General features: G+C 36.4%; 1 protein-coding gene across 3 annotated transcripts in view; it reads right to left on the minus strand.

Moving 5' to 3' along the window:
• The window catches only part of NRIP1 (nuclear receptor interacting protein 1), a 197,387-nt gene that overhangs the window by 57,499 nt on the left and 122,039 nt on the right, over window positions 1-17,849 (minus strand). The window lies entirely within an intron of this gene.

The raw sequence follows: 17,849 nt of genomic DNA on the forward strand, positions 1-17,849 counted from the left end.
AAATATTCACAGAACTATCCATTGCCCCCACCCCATCAAGGAAAGAGATGCCATATTATCCTCTCCGTTTTCTCCATTTTCATCTCCCAAAGCCCTCTCAGGTCTTCAGACACGAAACTTCCTCCTCTCTCCTCCTTTCTCCAAATGCAAATCAGACATGCAAATATATGCCTGGGAGGGTTGCTGAATCCAAAAAGCTGTTCTCAGTTTAGGCTTAGAAGAGACCACAGTCTACATCTACATTTGCCCCTTTGGAACACCAGACTGCAATAGTTAATAAAGATGAGATGCAGAGTCACCTTTATACCTTAGTCTTTTGTATTTTCAGGAAGATGAGCACCATGGTTCCTTCTAGCTTGCCAAAATAATTGAATGGAAATGTGCTGAACTAGGGGTAAAACTTTGTGCTGGCTACGTAAAATGACATGTGCTATTGTTCACAGGAAATAATGGCAAACAGAAAGATTTTACGTCTTGTCAAACAGATGGAAGAGGCATGGATAGAAAAAAGAGAGAAAAACGGTAGAATAAACACCAGTGGTGAAATCCACTGAGAGAATTAATAGGTGTTATACATTAAAGAGATGGCCCGAAGTGGTTTATAACTGTGACAAGATGTAATCTGTTTTACCAGTGTGATTTTATGTCATCTGGAATTATGCATGGGATATACAGTACAAGGAACTTGGAAGTGGAAAAAAATGAGCTTTCAACAGAAGCGTTGAGTTGGCCCACTGATTTCAGGTGTGCTACCAAATAGTGAGATGACTCAGGAGTGACCCAGGACAAAAGGGTCACCCAGCTGAAGGCTTGCCAAGTGGGAGCTAAAACAGAGAAAAAAAGGGAAGTAGATACCTGAATGAAGGACAGTTACAATAGCCTAAAAGGAAAAACAAAAAAGGAAGAGTATGTACTGGAAAATGACAACTCCCTAATTAAGAAAAACTAAATTTAGAATATAGTATGTACGCTTTATAAATCCTTAATTATCACAGCAAAGAAGAAAACAGTTTTTAAATTAGGCTCTTGGAAAATATTTAGATTATTATTTTCAAAATAGAGACAAATCTCTAAATACAAAATCTTCTGAGTCCATCCTACTTTTCATCATGCTAGAGATGTGAGACTTACGTATTATTTTCAGATGCAAAGTTCTGCTCAATTAAATAGAGATATGATTGACATCTTAAACATAAACTGGATCGTCAGGCTCTGTTACTTGCACGGAGTCTGAATCCGTGCCATCCCCTTTTTCAGAGTCAATACCTATGGATATTTCACAATATTGTGTTGACCTAGTTACAACAAGCATGCTGGCTGGTGGGGTAACAAGCAGCCTTTGGTCTATAAACATTCCCAAGGAAGAAATGCACTACTAGGAAAATTATAAGACATAAACTAGCATGATATAAAAAACCATCAGAGGGCTTCTCTGGTGGCGCAGTGGTTGAGAGTCCGCCTGCCGATGCAGGGGACACGGGTTCGTGCCCCGGTCCGGGAAGATCCCACATGCCGCGGAGTGGCCGCGCCCGTGAGCCATGGCCGCTGAGCCTGCGCGCCCGGAGCCTGTGCTCCGCAACGGGAGAGGCCACAGCAGTGAGAGGCCCGCGTACCGCAAAAAAAAAAAAAAAAAAAAAAAACCATCAGAATTTACACATCCAAGTATATGTGTGGCTCTTAAAGTATCCATTTGGGAGACTGCACACTTATTCTAATAAGGTCGCCATTGCTCCAAACATTTTTTAGAGTTTCTTTTTGAAGATGGCTTTCATTTTCTGTGCCACATTTTTTTGAATGTTCAAATGGTAATGTATGTTCATCTTCTGAGTATAAATTTGATTTAGAAATAACCAAAAGAGTAAGTCAGAAGTAAATCAGGAAAGGCAATTAAATTGGGCAATATCATAAAGAGGTAAGGTGAATACTGGAAAAGTTCTGTGGATGTATCCTTCGGGATATACTTAATTTCGCGAGCTATTAATTTTGTTACACATCATACTTTCAAGGTTTTTTTTTGAGATGATTTTTTTGCCCTCACTTTCAAAATTAGTAACATCCTGAATTCTGCTCCTGACAAACATACATACACATGTGTATGCGTGTTTCATTACATAATGAAAACAAAATGTCTACAGGATTATTTACATTTAGCAAGAAAAAAAAATGTTGCTCCAGATGTAGTTCAATCCACCATTGATAACTAAAGCAAAATACTTGCAACTAACTCAAACATACACTTCTAAAAAGATACATCAAAATATGAGAGTTCTTGTAGCTAATTCTTTCCATCTATGTAAGGACCCACTCTGCAAGATGCTCTGACAGGAATTTTACTAACGTTTATGGTATCATATTATTTTATTAAGGATTTTCTCCTTTTGAAAATATTATTTTATAACCACTCCCATGCTATTCAGTTGTAACTGTTAATATTTGTGCATTTTTTCCCTGTGATCTGTATGGAAAATTTTTGATACAAAATGCAGTAAAATAATGTTTTGGTTTAAATTTTAGAACTTGAATTTGATATAAAACCATTCTACTAACCCTTAAATTATATCAACTCAGCCAAACTTCTTCAGGCAAAATGTTTCTCCCTTCCACTGTGCTCAGTGGCAAAGACTGCTGACTCCGGTGTTTTGCAGCTTCTAAAATGATTATTCAATATGATATTAGGTTATAGAATGTGGGCCATAAATCCTAAAGCCTAGAGAGGCCCTAAGAGGTACATTCTACTGTCTTTCAACTCTGCCATGCTCAAGCTTGCGTCTTCTGTCTCTCCTGGCTATTTAACTTGTTTTCTGAACTATAGAATACATGTTTCGAAAGTCAAGCCTTACCAATGTCAAAAGTGGCAAGAGTACTACAATTGTAATACAGTGAAAATCTGCAGTGAGGTTAGGGGTCAAAGGCTAACACAGATATAGACATGGCTGCAATAAGGTGGTGGATTTATGAGCTAAGTTTTCCTTCTTTCATACTTGTATTTAATTTACTTATTTTTCCAAGGGACATCATTTCTCTGAGATGTAGTCTCTCAAGCAGGGTTGCTTTACTTCAAAACTATTGGTGTTTGGGACTGGATAAGTCATTGCTGGGGGTGGGGTTGGTGCTGTGTTAGGCACTGTAAGATGTTCAACGATATCCCCAGCCTTTGCCCACCAGATGCCATTAGCATCCCTGCCCCCAACTGTGACAGCCAAAAATGATTCCAGACATGGCTCAGTGCTCTCTGGGGGACAAAATCTTCCCTCCTCCGTCTCCTGAGTTGAGAACCATTGCTTCAGAGTAACCATGTGGATATTTAGAGTAAGTTTCTGACAATAAGTTACAGAAGGGGGTTCACATCATGTCACTTACCATCCACGTTCGCTTAGCGTTTTACTACAAGTAGTTTAAGGCCAAGGTAATATACCCTAATCCATGTAGTATAAATTCTTATCAACTACGTTCCTACATCCTGATGTTCTTTTTAAACTGTGAACCTGTGCTCTCATAGTTACCTAAAATGTTCACAAGAAAAATGTACTGATTATAGACAATCAAAATTTTGATAGGAAAGAATATCATCTCGGATATCTGCATTATAAAGGATATCATCTCATATATGTGCAGCATTTCATGGCCACAAAAGTTGCTGTAGAGTATATGGGTCAGAATTACCATCGGTGAAGTAATACCTGAAATACCTTTAGATTATTATAGGCTGGGCCAAAGCAAGCAAAGCTCATTATATTTGAGAGCACTCCTTTGAGGTTTCTGAAGTATCACCAGTCAGATGGCATTTGCGAGAAACATAGGTGTGAGACAACCAAGCGAGCACCTAATGAGACTTCGAATACTGTGAGAACAAGCCTGATTCTGTATGTTATGCTCACAGAAGTTTCGGGTCTATTCTTGCCTAGCCCTGGGATTTTATTAGGCAAGCAACAAAAAAGATGAACTTCAAATTTCACTCTGAGTAGTATCAGGCTTTATGGAACATAAAACTAACTCAGGAACAAAGCAAACCTTGAATAATAAACAAACTCTGATGGAAAGTGAATAAAGGAGCCCAGAGTGGCTTTCCAATTTCCTTGGCAACCAGATAAGCAAGCAGAAATCATCAACCAGCTAAAAAACTCCCCTCCATACACACTTCATGCTCGCAAATACCTGAATAATAAAGATGATAATCAGACTGAGTGACAAAGTGCAGATAAACTCACTCCGGCTTTGCAAGTACAAAACCAGTTATTCTACTCTTGATGTTTTAATAAGTAGAACTTTCCAAGGATCATCAAGGTCACAGTGAACTATGTGAAAGTTTGCAGAGCCTGGGGAGGGGGAAACTGGCCTAACATCACCAGGGTCATCCACATTTGTGACCCCTGACAAATTCCAAGTTTCTGAGAAGATGGCAAGAGGAGAATGCTGCTTTACCAAAGGTTAGAAATATGGGAATACAGAACGTGCGTGTGAGCGCAAGCTATGCGGCTTTTGCATTCCAGCAGCTTCCAAAGCTAGCTATGAGAGGTCGGTGGATCACACCGAGCTGGAGAAGCACAGCAACACTTAAGATGTTTTGCTCTCCACACCCCGACTTGCTTAAGGTGTTCACTCTGTGCCATCTGAATCCCAATCGCATCTCATTTGCAAATGACGCATGGAAATCGCTTCTCCAAGTCTTAATACTTCTTTTCCAAATAATACTTACTTTCATGTGGCATCCCTTTTTTTTTTAAAACTAATTATTCTTGGGTGCAGCACATTTTGTAACCACCTAAGAACACACTGATCCCAAACTGAACATATAAATAGTTATAGTCACACACATCAAAAAGCTGAAAGTTAGAGTGGGCTGAAGAAAAAAGTAGGAGCTAGAGAGAGAGTACGAGATTGGATAAAACAATAAAATAAATGAAGAACAGAAGTCATTTCTATGTATGAAGTAGGAGAGAGAAACTATTTCCTGAGGCTTTGGGGGAGGCAGATTTCCCACACAAAAGATGGCAGTAGATTGAAAAACTCACACGAATTGCTTTCCACCTCTCAGAGATTCTAAAATTGTAGGCATCAAATACAGCATTAAAACTACATACGGGTTCTTTTCCTCATAAGTAAATTACATTGCCTTAGTACTATGGTGTGTGGTTCAAAAGGCAAGTAATTATTTTTAGTGGCTGAGAAGAGATTAGCTCCACAAATAAGGGGCAATTTAGCAAAAAGAAAAAATAACGTAGCCAATAGAATTATGTTTCTTTGGGCTTGCACTTAGAATTAAATTCTAAAACTTGCCCAAACCCCCAGAACCAGTGTGCAAATATTGTACTCCACCTTCTGTCCATCCTTACCAATATCATCCTTCACCCACAAGACTTTTCACCCTCTTCCTCCAGGCACCTCAAATATCTCCAGGACAAGACACTATAAACAGATGCCTGTGGCCAAAAGCACAGAGCTTTGTCGATAAATTCTTCTGAAATCCCACAAATGGAACCCAAGGGAGGCAAGAAGGCACATTTCATATTTAGCAGCTATAGCCTGAAATCTCAGGTTCTACATAAATTATTTTGTGATTAAATCCTAATCTGGTCAGTTTAAACAACCAAAGACCCAGCTCAATAGCCCATCACAATCCCACCTTAAAAATGCTATTTTGTTATTTGAGTGTCTTCTTTAAGTACTAATCTGTTTCTTTTTTTTTTTTTTTTTCTGAAAATTCTGCCCCATGTTGCTATTCCTCTGACACTCAATATATTTTATTAAGAATTCCTACCATGTGTAAAAGATATCTTTGAATAATCTGTGCAGGAGTTCTTAAACGGTTTTCACAGCTATCCATAAAAAGCATGGATATTCATTTTAAGACACAGTTTGAAAGTTTTAGTGATAATTTGATAAGTAACAGCTATTGGATAACTAAAGAGAATAAACGTTCACGTATATAAGTCTTCCTTTTGTGTTAGATTTTAAAAATTACCATTTCATTCATGGTGGCTTCTTATATTAAATTTCTCAGGGTCACCAGACCTCAGATGCTAAAAGGGCAGAAGAAAGAGATAGATGAGAACAGCTCCGAAACGACAGTGAAAACATATGGTGTCCATCTTGCAAGCATGAGGCTCACGGGTATTATTGCCGCTCTCCCTGTGTTCAGAAAAGCTGGAATAAGCCAGCAGGCAGCCTGGTGTCTAGTCTGAAGAGTGCCAGAAACAGGTGGTGCCGACCTAACCTTTTCTTTCCACCACAGATACTCTGAGCAAATCCTACGTTCTTCATAGTATTGGCTTGAAAACACACTTATTAGAGGAAAACCAAGTGTTTAAAAAAGACAGTTCATAAGGAGTCATGATGCCTGAAATTGTTGTTGTTTTTCTTTTACTTTGTGAAAATTATGTAATTTTAAAATTAAAGTATAATATGCACATTTTAAGTGTTCACTCGTATGAGTTTTGGCAAGTGGTATATACTCCAATGGAACACCACCCAAGCCATAGATAAAACATTTCAATCACCCCAGACATTTTCCTCATACTCCTTTCCAGTCAAACCCCACTGGACTAAATTCTATTGCCATCCATTATTTTTGCCTATCCTTGAAGCAACTTACCATATGCATCTTATATCTGGCTTCTTTTGCTCAATATTATGTTTTTGAGATGCATTCATGTTGTTGCATATATCACTTGCTCATTCCTCTTTCTTGCTGACTAATATTTTATTGTATATAATGCTCATTCCTCTTTCTTGCTGACTAATACTTTCATTGAATATAACAGAATTTGCTCATCCATTTTCCTGAGATACTTAGATTGCTTCCGGGTTTTCTCTGATCATTCTTATACAAGCCTTTTTGTAGACGTATGTTTTCACATCACTTGGTTAAACATCTAGGAGTGGAACTCCTGTTACACAGAACATTTAACTTTTAAGAAATTGGCAAACGATTCTCCAAAATAGTTGTGACATTTTACACTACCAACAACAATCTGTGAGTATTTCAGTTACTCCTCATTCTCACCACTATTTGGTAGTGTCAGTTTTTAGCCATTCCAGTAGGTGTGAAATGCTATCTCATTGTACTGAAATTGTATCTGCCTGAAGACTTATGACGTTGAGTATCATGTGTTCATCACCCTCATTCACGTGTGGGATGATGGCTCATTCCTACATTTCCTTTTGCCAAGTGTCTGTTCAAGTCTTTTTTCCCATTTTTTAATTGGATTGTTTAACTTTTTATTGCTGACTTTTAAAAGTTCTTTATGTATTCTGGGTATGAGTTATTCATGAAATAAAAATGATAAGAATATTTTCCCAATCTGTTGCTTGTCTATTCATTTTCTTTCCAGAAATTTTTAATTTTAATGGAATCAAAACATTGTTTTCAGTGGTATTTTTAAAATTTTGTCTAATAAATCTTTGCATACCCCAGAGTGGCAAAGATATCCTTACTTGTTTTCTTCTAGAAGATTTTTTATTGTAATTTGTATATTTAATTTCACGTAGGGGAGGCAAAACTTTATCCTCTTAGGCTCCCTGGCTAGTTCTGAGAATTAAATTGACATAAGGCAAATTAACAGGAGAAAAAATACAGTTTTATTTTTACATGTACGTGGGAGCCCCATAAAAAAAATGAAGACCCAGAGAAGCGGCTAGGCCTAAGTGTTTATGCAATAGGTTGAACAAAGAGAGACAATTGTAGAAAAGTAAAGGTATAGAGAGACTAAAGAAAGGTAAGAGTTATTTTAACAAGGTCTGTTTGTACAGATTTCTTTCAGCCTTGACTCCCCATCTCTGGCGATAAGAATATTTCTTTCCTCCTCATTCAAGAAGGACATCTTTCACATGGAAATGTTATTTCTTCCTTTCAGGAAGAAAAGGGAGGTCAGAGTGTTCTTCTTATACCTGCTGTTTTTCAAGTGTCTTTAGCTCAAAATATTCCTTTTGCCAACATGGCGTATTTGGGTGGGGTGAGGGGTAGATTCTACCACCTTTCTTTCATGGTCCATCTCCAAATAATTTTTGGTGTATTGAGTGAGGTAAGGTCAAAGTTCAATTTTTTTCTAATGGATAGCCAGTTGCTGCATCATGCTAGAAAGAACTTTCTCTTTCTCACTAATGTGACTTGCCATTTTGGTCAGATAGCAGTATATTTGTGTATGTATATATTATATATTTATATATATGTGTGTGCATATAACCTGTATATGTGTGTATACATCATATAACGTGTGTATATATCACATTCATGTGTATGCACCTATTTTTGGATTTTTAAAATTCTATTCCATAAATCTATTTGTCTGTTATTATGCCAATACCACACTGACTTGATTACTGTGACATTGTGTTAAGTCCTGAAATCAAGTAGTGTAAACCCATCAGTTTTGTTCTTCTTTATCAATATTGCTTCGGCTCTCCTAGGTCCTTTGCATTTTTGGACTGATTTGTAAATTCTTTTAAAAAGTTTGCTGATATTTTTATTGAAATTGTATAAAATCTATAAATAATTTTGGGGAAACGGACATCTTAACAATACTGAGCTTTCCAATTCATGAATATGGTATTTATTTAGGTACATTAAAATTTCTTTCAGTAATGTTTTATAATTTGCTCATCTTTTGTTAGGTTTATTTCTAAATATTTAAGGGGTTTTGAGGTTATTTAAATGGTATTTTTAAATTTCATTTTACAATTGTTAAAAATTAGAAAATATAGTTGCTTTTTGAGTTTTGGACCTATATCTGAGAATTTGCTAAAGTCAGTTATTAGTTCTAGTAGTTATTATTTTGTATGTGTGGATTCCATGGAGTTTTTTTTTTTTTTTTTTTGTGGTACGCAGGCCTCTTACTGTTGTGGCCTCTCCCATCGCGGAGCACAGGCTCTGGACACACAGGCTCAAGGGCCCAGCCACTCCAAGGCATGTGGGATCTTCCCGGACCGGGGCACGAACCCGTGTCCCCTGCATTGGCAGGCGGACTCTCAACCACTGCGCCACCAGGGAAGCCCTCCATGGAGTTTTATACACACATAATTATGCCACTTGTGATTAATGACAGATTCATTTCTTCCTTTTGAATCTTTATGTCTCATTTCTTTTTCTGATCTTATTGTAGTAAATAAAATTTCTGGTCAATGTGGAACAGAGGTGTTGACAGCCATACAAATATTTACTTATATATTTTCTCTTTCTGTTGCTCTTTGTTTTTTCTTGCAGATCCTGGCTTCCATGTGGTTTAATTTCTCTTCAGTTCAAAGAACCTCTTTAAGCATTTTTTGTGGCACAGATATGCTACAGACAAACTCTCAACCTTTTTTCCCTCTGAAACTGTCTTTATTTCATCTTCATTTTTTAAGGCTATCTTTACACAATATGAAAAATAGGCTGAAAAATCTTTTCTTTTAACATTTTAAAGATGTTGTTCTATTTTCCTCTAGCCTTTACTGTTTGTGATAGAGTTCTTATCATCATTCCCCTCTTTGCCATTGTCTTCTTTATTTGTCTGTTTTTAATGTATTCTTTTACATTTGGTTTATGGTACTGTGTCTATAATGTACTAAATGGGAGATTTCTTTGTATGTACTCCACTTAAGATTTGTTGGGCTTCTTTGATGTTTTTCATCAATTTTGGAAAATTTTTGTTCATTTTCTTTTCTTACATTTCTTCTGCCCCATTCTTTCTCTCCTCTCCTTAGACACCAATTACACATATGTTATATCACTTGATTTTGTCCCATTGATCTCAAGATATTCTACTCCATTATTTTCACTGTTTTTTTTTTTTTTTTTCTCTGTGTGTTTCATTCTGGATAATTTCTACTGACCTATCTGTAAATTCACTAATTCTTTTTTGTGCTCAGTCCAGTTGTCAATAAACCCATTAAATGAATTCTTCACTTCTTGTAACATATATTTCATTTCTTGCATTTTCATTAGACTTTATAAAAATGTCCATGTCTCTAATAAAATTCCTCATCTATTCACACATGTAATTCATCCTTTCCACATATTGATCATAACTAAACTCTCTTTCTGATAATCCCAACATGCGGAACATCTTAGTATTTGCTTCTATGGACTATTTTCTCTCTTTAACATGGATTAGGTTTTCTTCTTTCATCACCTGCCTCATAATTTTTTATTGTATTTTGGACATAGTATGTAGAAAAACAGTAATGACTAAAGTAAAACATCATTTTTCCACAGAAAAATCATGCCTCTTCTTCTGCCAGAGGGCAAATTTGGTGAGCTGGGTCAATCTAATCCAGTATCAAGCTGTGTTTAGACATTTTTGCAGGTTTATATTCAGTTCACCACTAACTTCAAATTATTTGATAACGGGATCAGGAATTTCCCTTCAGTTGTACTTGGGAATCTTAGCACCAGTGATACTCTGGAGATTTCTTTGTAATTCTCATCCAGCCTCCAGTTTTCTGAACCATGGGTCATCTCTTTTTTGACTGATAGCCTTGTGACTAGATTTTTAGTCATTGGGGAGTTCTCTTTGCATTTCTGCCAGAATTCCTAAATTTTAACCTTGGACCTACCAATGACTGATTGTCTGACTTGGGTGAACTTATTAAACTTTTTCTTCTCATTGCTAAAATAGGATAAGGATCACCACTCCCATGTTTATTAACCAGAGACCTAGCATTATAGAGCTAACATGCATTTAGGAGAAGCACAATATGTTCTGGTTGAACTGAATGTGAAAGTCAAAGTCAGATTTGTTGTAGAAAATCAAATATTCTTTTTGGATTGATCTGTCTTTGTCAATAATAATTTTGAATCTAATACTGTATAATCAATTGTTAAACTAGTTTTTCTACTATAGGTCCATCCCCTTAGAAATAAGAAAGTATTAAATCAGTCTGAGTTATTAAAAGAAACAATGGGAGTACCAAATCAAATTTTAAAAACTGTACGGACTCCAGAGGTAATTTTATTATTTGAAATTTTCTAAAGACCTCTAGAACTTTAGAAGTTATGATATTTTCATGCAAAAACATGAGACACCCAACATAGATATTTACAACCTGCTGCAAGAAAGAGGTAGATAGGAAGAGAGGGAAGGAGATCAATATAGAGTTAATATTCAGCATTACTTCATCAACCATCTGCAATGGCTTCTCATTTATTACTCTAGGATAATAGCCACATAGAGTAGCACAGGGAGTTTCTGGTGCTCTCTGTCTGTAACTGCAGTTTAAAAAGAGAAGTTTGCATTGTTGAAATTAACCCATATCCACTGTCAAAAGTACATGATCCAGTGGCTAGCATGTAATGAAGCTATTTCTGAAAACTGTGTTGTAATTAAATGTCACAGTCTTGCATATATTTCAGACAACTCAGCATTGAAGTCAAGTCAGGTCACCGATAGAAAGTTATTGGTCAATGATCCCATTAAGCAAGTTAAGGGATGCTCTATATTCAAAATGACTTCATCTTCTCTAAGGATAAAACTACCACATGATCCCAAAGGATGTCTCCTTGTCCTCATGAGAACTCCATTAAAAATTAATATATCAACCAATTACAAAAAACTGTAAGGAGATTTCACATTTATTGTGGGAAAATTTTATTATAATGAGAACACTGCTAGGAAAAATAATCCCCAAATAGCAAGGTATAAGGTCAAAAAAAGAATTGAAAGAACCTTCTCTTCACCTTATTATCTCATAATAAGACCTAAGAAAATATTTGCAATGCAAGATAGTTTGTGATATACAATTTACCATGCCTGTATTTGTAAAGCCCTGTGCTAAAAGCCAAATAAACTCTTGAAGTGTTTCCCCTGAACTGGGGGGACATAAATTCACTTTTGTAAGCTCTTCTTGTAAAGATGATTTCTGGTGTAGGATAGACTGAGCACACATCTATATTCTCCTTCTCACACCAAATCACACAAGATAATGACAACCGAAAAAAGAAGTATTTTAAAAAGTACAAAAAGTAATTTTAAAAATATAAAAAATAAAATCAATGAACCACAAAGTTTTGGAGTTTCTGAGCTATAGGAGCATATACAATCAGATCTTTAGCAAAACAAAACTGGAAGAAACTATTAGTTATAACATATGTAGGAGGTAAGAGGTTATAACATATGCTGTGGAGGTAAGAGGTTTGAAGATCTCCAAGCCTAGTATCAGTAATTCCAAGAATTAAAGGAAAACTCTGGAACATTTAGAAAGAACCTTAATTAGAGACCTGCATTTGGAGCAGTGGGCTAGTCAATTTCTTCCTTTCTCCCTCTTTTGTGCTATGTGGGCTTTAACAACTGGTTAAAGAAGAGTACTGGGGTTGGAGAGGCCTTATAGTGATCAGGTAGCTACCGATTTCGGGGAAGGGTGGGTACTCTGACACTTGGAAGACAAACTTCCATTCCAAATGCTTCCTCTATGCACTGGAGGTAGATTACAGAAATACAAAAGGCACAGGAACGGTGATTCTCAAAATCAAAGCTAAAGACAGCCAAGAAGCGCTAATCATTTTAAGAAAGTCTACAATATAAAAGCCAAGCAATAGCAAAATGAATGAACCCCCCTAGAAAAAAAGTTAATAAAGCTAACAAAAAGATTTAGAATAAGTATATAGTTAGATCTGAAAGAACATTGCGTCTATGAAAATATATTCCCTAGAGCTCTTAGAATAAAAACAAAACAGAAATGAAAAATTCATTAGATAGGCAATAATAGCAGTAATACGTACTATGTAGTGCATTAATGGGTTGAAAAACTGAGCTGAGACATTCTTACATGAAGCAAAACATATGGACCAAGGAAGAAAAATGTAAGTGTAGAGTTAACGGATATGAAGAATATATCCAGAAATTCCAAAACCCAGATTATAGAAATTACAGAATGAGAGAAAAGAGAAAATGCAGAGAAATATATCATCAAATAAATAGCAACCGAAACTTTCTCAGGCCTGAAGAAAGCATGAATCTTCAAATTAAAAGTGCTAAGCTAGACTTTAAATGAGCCAAAACCCCTGAAATGTCAGCCTGCCATCAGCACAACTTCTCATGAGCATAATTCAATACTAGAAGGTAGAGATTACTATCTTCTAAATTAAAGCAGGGAAATTATTTCAAACTTATAATTCACTCAGCCAAACTGGTATTTAAAGTAAAAGATAATATAAACAAATATTCAGAAAATCAAAGCCTGAGTGTTTACCAAGTTAAGCAATCCCTGAAAGAATTAGTTGAGAATATACACCAACAAATAAACAATGAATCCCCCCCAAAAAGGCATTATGTATTCCGAATATACAAAGGAATAGCAACAGATTCATAGAACGCCTACCTAATTGTCGATGGGCAGTGGAAAACCAAAAGCATAATAAACTCCAGTTAAACTCAATATGAAAGGCGGTAACATTAATGAAGAAGAAAAAAATGAAACTGAGGTAAGATTCTTGCCCTGTTGGGGGAACAGATACAGACTTTTTTTAATCCTAAATGTCAATAGAAAAATACAAATTTTAAAAAACTTGTTTAAACTTTAAAAATACGTATTAGAAGAATAGGATCTTTAGCTTCTCAATCACAATGTAAGAATAAATGGATCTTAGAGAAAATACTGATTTGAAATTATCATGCTTTCAGTCTTCCTCTTGTATATTTGAGGTTGATGCCAAATGCAATCATTTTCTGCCAAGGATGTACTACCTTTGCTGAAATGTTGTCTAGCTATTTGTCTTTTCGTATATTATGTTACCACATATGCTACATCGTGTCACAATGCCAAGAATTTTCTGACAATTTACAACTCTCCAAAGCTAAAGGAGATTATTAGATCTGCTACACAGTACAGGCTGCCATGTGCCTTCAACTTTCTTCAAGCTAGGTTTATTCAGGGGCTCCACTACAATGCACTTGAAAAAGCCCTAAAAAACTCCCAGGCCAGCCATTACTGGAGTATTGGGCTCTAGCAGAGTCATCTGGATTTTGCAAATGTCTGATTCATGCATTCTGGTATAAACTCTAATCTGAAAAACATTCCATGCTTGTTTAGATGAGGAATGTGCCCTGATGTGTAGAAATTTGTCTTCCCTTAAATCCATTTAGACACAATAAGAAGAAATTCAGAAAAGGACGATCACAGGTAATTTTATTAGCATCCCATCATAAAATGCAGCCATTTACAAAACTAGCTTGTCTCTCCCTAGTTGGTCCAATGAAGGGTCCTGTGGAGGGTGAGGCAAGGATAGACTTGAAAGAAAAACAAGATCCCTGGGGTACCCAGAGATAGTATTCATTTAAGTACATTGTACCTGGAGTCTTTTTGACACTATGACACACTTTAAGGTAATTTGTTTAAGTTTTGAGAGATGGTTGCTCTTTTACAGATGTGTGCTTTTGAAGTTATCATCAGACAATTATTGATATTTTGTAAATTTAACTGTTAATTAGCTGAATAGGCACAGATATCATTCATACATACAGTGTGAATAGCAAAACTATTTGTTCCAATTTCTCTATAACCTGCATTATATTTTATGAAACCCATGTGAAATAAAAAAAGAAAGCTCCCCAGTAGATCTAATCTAATACATCTGTAAAATCAGTTATGACTTGGTAGACATGTGTTGAAATCTACCTAACATTCAGTTCTAGCTATTCGTCTATAAGGGCTTGACATTATTTAAATAAAATGGAAAATACTGAGTTTGCAAGAATGAGCAAATATTCAGCTTTGTCAAACAGCACATAGAAAACCCCTGTAGTAGATTCTTCATGTATTGAATACAGTCCTTGAAAAAGAAGAGGCAAGATTAGAAATAGAGTTATTGATATATCCAGCAAGACCCCTGGCCCCTGCATATGCCCAGACACTTATTCTACCAACAACAGCAAATGATTTCATCAGAAAACAAGAACATATAGAGTCAGTGCCTAACTGAATGGGGTGACATGGGTTCTTTGTTTAAGAACTGTAGGGACTGGACGATCCAACAATATATCTCATACAACACCAAACTTTGAGATCTCCTGCTATGTAGAGAAGGGAAGCAGAAACTCTAGATTTAATAGCATCACACAAAATGCTTGAAAGACCTTGGTACTTTGGGTTTTAGGATTTGTTTGTTGGATTGTTTTCGGTTTTGATTTTTTTATGTATATATAAAGCAGAAAAACTATTTAAGATCTACTAATCTGTGGGAGTAATCCAATTGTACACAGTAAACATTTGCTTTTTAAGAGCTGATGGAAAGGTAATTGAGAAAAAAAATTACTTTGGGAGTCTCTACTTCACAGGGCTTTTGTCTGAAATGCTGGGTCTGTCATGTATGCACAGACTCACACACACACACACACACACACACACACACAACACAATGTTGCCTCGAAGGTATCTATTTGTAGCCCCAATCCATACTGCACAAATGCCGGTGTTTACTCTAAAAATAGCAAGTATTTAGATCTTACTATGTTCCAGACACTATTCTAGGTGATTTACATATATTAATCATCACAAGAACTATATTATGATCCCCATCTTTTATGCAATCAAACTAAGGAGCAGAGGTGTTAAGTCATTCCTTCAAGTTCACACAACCAGTAAGTGGAAAGCCAAGCTTTCAACTCAGAGGGTGGCCTACAGGGCCCACAATCTTCCCACTACATCCTACTATCCATAACTTGCTAAACTACTTCTCAGCATGATTGGGAAAGGACAAAATACATATTCCATAATTGTGTCCTCTGAGTAGTGGGCAAGAATGAAGACTGGGATTTTCCCGTAATGGGAACCACTTCAGAGCCACAATAGCAGCCATAATGGGGATTTTTACTTTGCTTCTTAGAGAGGGTGGGGACAGAGAAGCAGCTCTGCAATACTGGGACATGTCTGGACAGGATTCACATTATTTATGCTAGGTTGCATCACTAAAACAGGTTCTCAAAATAAGGTGGGTCAGTTTCAAGATCCATTTATGTTCTTATGTATTCATTTGATTTAATCTTTAAAATTGTATCTGTCTTTCTGGAAATTTAGCTAATTAACTTAAGAGATCCCCCCACGCTCCCCCCTTATCTTCTTCTCCCAATGTACTGTAACTCTATGGTTGAACGCGGAACACAGAAGGTTGAAAAACCTGCATTCTCTCCCTGACTCTGCCACTGCATAACCTAGGTCGAGTCGTTTAACAGTTTTGTGCCTTGGTTTCATCATCTGTAAGTTGTAAGGATTTCTTCCCGATTTACAACTCTGATATTCTAGCTCACTGCATCCTTTGTGGACATTTCCGTAAATTCCATGAACATTTGAATAAAATAAGAAAAAACTTAATGAGAAGAGGGGTCATGTCCATCTTAGTCACCAGTGCATATGTAGAACTTAGTACTTAGTTTGAAGCCTTTAAATATTTGTTGAATTTTTGGAAATGTAAGAATATTCCATATATGTAATAAGCAAAAATAAAAGTAAAAAGCAAGTATCTCAGAAAAAAGCCCTACATTTGGATCAGTAAGTGGGGAATGGCCAGAAGTATTTAATTCACAATTTGAGGCATTTTCTAAGAAAGATCTGATGAGGTTCAGGCCATGCTATCCCAGAATATGGTACCTTGGCATGTTGAATATTTTAAGCTGAAGGGAGTTTGAGAAAATGGCAGAAGCAGAAAGGTCAACTCTCACCTGCCCTCCTTGCCTTTCTTCCCTGAAACAGGTCATAAAACTCCCACGTGAAATGTACCCTCCCTGTACCAAAAGGAAGGAAGACATTCTAATCACCAGAAACAGGGAATTGGGGGGCAGAGAAATCTACACAAACAAACCTTGTTAAACTAACCCTTACCTTCCTAGTTACTTCTTCATCATTTACTACTCCTAACCCAAATTCCTGTCTTGCTAATTCTTCACAAATTTATTGTTTCTGTGTCTAAAAGATCCTGCTCTGGTCACTTCTTTGAGTCTTCATTGTCTTGTAAAAACTCTCATATACAGGTAAAAATTCAATAAAATGTGGATGCCTTCTCCTCTTAATCTGTCTTTATCAGTTTAATTTTCCCAGACCCAGTCAGGGACCCTAAGAGGGGCAAGGAAAACTTTTTCCTCCCCTGCAGGTCTAATAAGAGTGCTTTTTCTCAGAGATTTAACTTTTAAAAGCTTGCAAATACCTTTGCTTTCCTTGCAGTGTTTATTGAATTCATTATAGCCTGGGGGTTGCCAATAAATACATCTCATACACAAAGGAAAAGTGCTACATACATCACTGTCCTTACTCTTACAGTCCAAGCTCACAAAATACAATGGAAAACTAAAATGCTATGTAGACTTACACACTGCTCTTTCAACAATCACCCTTGTCTCACGAGTACCTACACTTCGTAGCACCCCACCTAGTTTGATTTGCTAACATTATATTTGGGCACACACACCACACACGTACGCTTAATGTAATTATTATCTTGGGAACCCCCAAATGACCAATGATGGAATGCTATGAAATCTTCTAAGCTGTTCTGCGAAGTTTCCAGGTCAAACCTAAGCAACTATTACTGATTTGGGGCAGATATTTTGAACCTGAAATTATTAACTCAAATTCTCCCTCTTTTATCCATATTTTGCCCCCCCAAATGCTATTATCACTAAAAGTTTCACTTAGGTTCAGTCAAATTAGTTTTAGAAAAACAGCAAGAGAGAACTGTGTGTTAGTTCTACACTGTTCTGAGCGCTTATGAATTGCTCCTAAATAAATGAAGTCTTATGGCTGTCAAATTCTCCCACCTACCCTTGCGCTGATGGGATTAAAAGGGAATAATGGTATAACTTCTTAGAAATAAATAAACATTTGTTTGACTTGCCTGCTGTGTTTCCATTCCATGTTGGATGAAATGTTTTTCAGTAACCGAATGTTAA

The sequence above is a fragment of the Tursiops truncatus genome, chromosome 4 (assembly GCF_011762595.2).
Source record: "Tursiops truncatus isolate mTurTru1 chromosome 4, mTurTru1.mat.Y, whole genome shotgun sequence".
In the NCBI taxonomy this organism is placed as follows: domain Eukaryota; kingdom Metazoa; phylum Chordata; class Mammalia; order Artiodactyla; family Delphinidae; genus Tursiops; species Tursiops truncatus.